Below are 2829 nucleotides of genomic sequence, written 5' to 3'. Positions count from 1 at the left end.
TAGCGTTTGCATTGGGCAAATGGACGTTGTTTGCGAGTATTGTGGTGCATTAAAGTTTTCCGGAGAAACGCCTGGATTATGCTGCCTTAATGGTAAAGTGAAATTGCCAGTGTTGACTCCGCCACATGAGCCATTGTATTCATTGCTTTGTGGCGAAACACAAGAATCACGCCACTTTCTTGCAAATACTCGAAAATACAATAGTTGTTTCCAAATGACGTCATTTGGGGCAGACATTATCGAAGAAGGAGGATTTAATCCGACATTTAAGGTATTTATTTTTGTACTTACATAGAATGTAGTTAAAGAATAACTTACTTTATCTATTGGTATGTATTATATTTGCTAATACTAAACTCTACTCTCCCACAGAAAAAGTGTTTATAACCCAGTTAATACTGTCTGGTTTTTATTTTGTAGATACAAGGACAGATTCACCATCGAATTGGATCATTACTACCTTTCGAAGACACACAGAATAAATTTTTACAAATACATTTCATGGGCAACATGGAAGAACACATGGAAGAATGAAGCGAGCAATTATTCAAGACTTGCAGTGTCTGCTTCATGAACATCATGCGTTGGTCAGGTTGTTTAAGAGTGCTTTAGAGCGCATGGCAAATGATGACTATAAAGTTGTCATCAAAGCAGATAAACGACCATCTGGAACACACGAACGCACATTTAATGCTCCAACAGTAGACGAAGTTGCCATCCTGATTGTTGGTGAACAATTGGAAAAACGCGATATTGTGCTTACACGTCGCGATACTGGGCAACTGCAACAAATATCTGAAACTCATCGATCATATGACGCATTGCAATACCTACTGATGTTTTGGCAAGGAGAAGATGGATATTATTTGAATACTAGCTGACCCGGCGAACTTTGTTCCGCCTTAATGGCAATAAATAAGCAGATTGTGTTTTTTTTTTGGAAAAAATACAAAAAAAAATTAAATAACTACATTAATCATTCATTATTATTTCTGTATTTTAGTACATAGGTTGCTCTTCACTTAAGTACATTAAAAAAAATTAAATATTTTTAATTTTTTTTTAAAACACAATCTGCTTATTTATTGCCATTAAGGCGGAACAAAGTTCGCCGGGTCAGCTAGTGTACAATAAAAATAAATCTATAATTTTTCTCTTTAACTAGAAGTTTAAATTTTTTCTCTTAAAAAGATATTCACCCTTAAAATTTTATAGGAAATAAAAAGCTTATAAATTTAACGTCCTTATTTTAAATAGTTTGGAAATCTTCTTATTTAGTACTTGCCCAGGACATCTTTGTAAGTATTTTTTGATTTCTTTTTCGTAGTTAGTTCTCCCAGTCTCCCCTTCCCAAAAAAGAAAACATTATCCACGACCTTGCTCTCCAAACAAAACACGAATAGCTGTTCGCTAGTTTCAATTCTTTTTGCTTACCCTGTCTCCAAGCCCAGTAATTGTTCAGTCCCCCATTTTAGCCCCACATAAGCAAATTTTAATTGTTACAACCTTAATATTATCATACAACACTTTAGAGATCTAAGTAACTCTCCGTCCGATGATACAGTATACTATACTGATGCTTCTAAAAGTGAAAATGTAGTCGGAATGGCAATAATTAACAACACGGAGATTTACAAACTTAGAATTCTAGATACTGTAACCATATCGTTACAAATGCAAATAATTGTCGCATCAATGTTTTGTATTTTGAGAACGAGATTTTCGAAGTGGAAATCGAAAAGTCCAAAATAAACTTATTTTGAACTTAAATTGTGACTTATTCCCAATAAAAATAGTAATTGCAAATAAGATAAAAAAAATAAATAGATTATATATCATTACTATACATAATTAGGAAAATATACACGTAGCATCCATTAGTCTTATTATAAGAAAAAACTAAACTAATTACATACTGAAGATATCAGCATTACGTTTCTCTGGTTCCATCACATGTTGGAAGAGCATGTAATGATAATAGTAGCTCCCAGTAGTCTTTTGTTATTGAAGTAACAGAAAAAATTGTCAAAGAAGCCATAAACGATAATAGTACCCCCACAACACAACAATTCGTAAGTATGAATGTAAAAAGCAACTTTATAAGGCACCTAACCGAGAACTTAAACAATACATGGAGATTTACACCACCAAAGCTTTAGGATTTAAAAAATAAGATTGGTTCATGTTAATCATCCGGGGTATTAAACGAAAGCAAATAATCACTTCTTGTTTACGACTTAGATATACCCAATTTTCTCATGAATATTTGTTTAAAAAAGAAGATCGCCCAATTTGTGATGAGTGCGGTTTATCACTTACAGTAAAACATATGCTAGAGGAACAGTGCGAGAAGTTCAATCGTCACAGACCATTTAATACCATTTATCCAACACTCTTCAAAGATATTTTATGTACTGGCTTCGGTGGTACATATACTAAAATTGGAACGATACAGAATAGATTAGTATGGCCTCTGCGCAAGGATGATACGCAAAATCGTAAAGCGTCAAAAATTTTTAGAATTCTCTTCTCTACAAATGCCTCACTCGCAGTCGGCCCCTCGTCTATCTCGGTAGCGAAGTCCTCGTCTTTCGGTTCCGGGATCTGTAGAATCACTTAACAACCACTCCTCTACATCCTCTGCACTGCACTCGGAACATCCGAAAATGTTTACGATGATATCTCTGATTTCTTCAACCGTTACCTCGTCATTTTCCTCCTCTCTCTCTCTTCCTCTTCTTTTTGGCGCTGCTTCTCTTCCTTCTCTTTCTGTAGCTCCTTTGTTGAAATTCCTTTCAATTTATTCCAAGCTCTTCTTAATGTCGCCGT

The 2829-nt window shown here is 34.7% G+C and overlaps 1 non-coding gene across 1 annotated transcript; it reads left to right on the top strand.

Annotated features, from left to right (window-relative positions):
- Nucleotides 1-2411: 2411 nt before the first annotated feature.
- On the top strand, nt 2412-2518 carry LOC140432953 (U6 spliceosomal RNA). Its single transcript, XR_011949859.1, has one exon. It is a non-coding gene; the product is annotated as a U6 spliceosomal RNA (small nuclear RNA).
- The last annotated feature ends 311 nt before the right edge of the window (nt 2519-2829 follow it).

The sequence above is a fragment of the Diabrotica undecimpunctata genome, chromosome 1 (assembly GCF_040954645.1).
Source record: "Diabrotica undecimpunctata isolate CICGRU chromosome 1, icDiaUnde3, whole genome shotgun sequence".
Lineage (NCBI taxonomy): Eukaryota > Metazoa > Arthropoda > Insecta > Coleoptera > Chrysomelidae > Diabrotica > Diabrotica undecimpunctata.
Note: the sequence above shows the minus strand (reverse complement) of the source record. Positions and strands in the feature narration are given on the sequence as shown.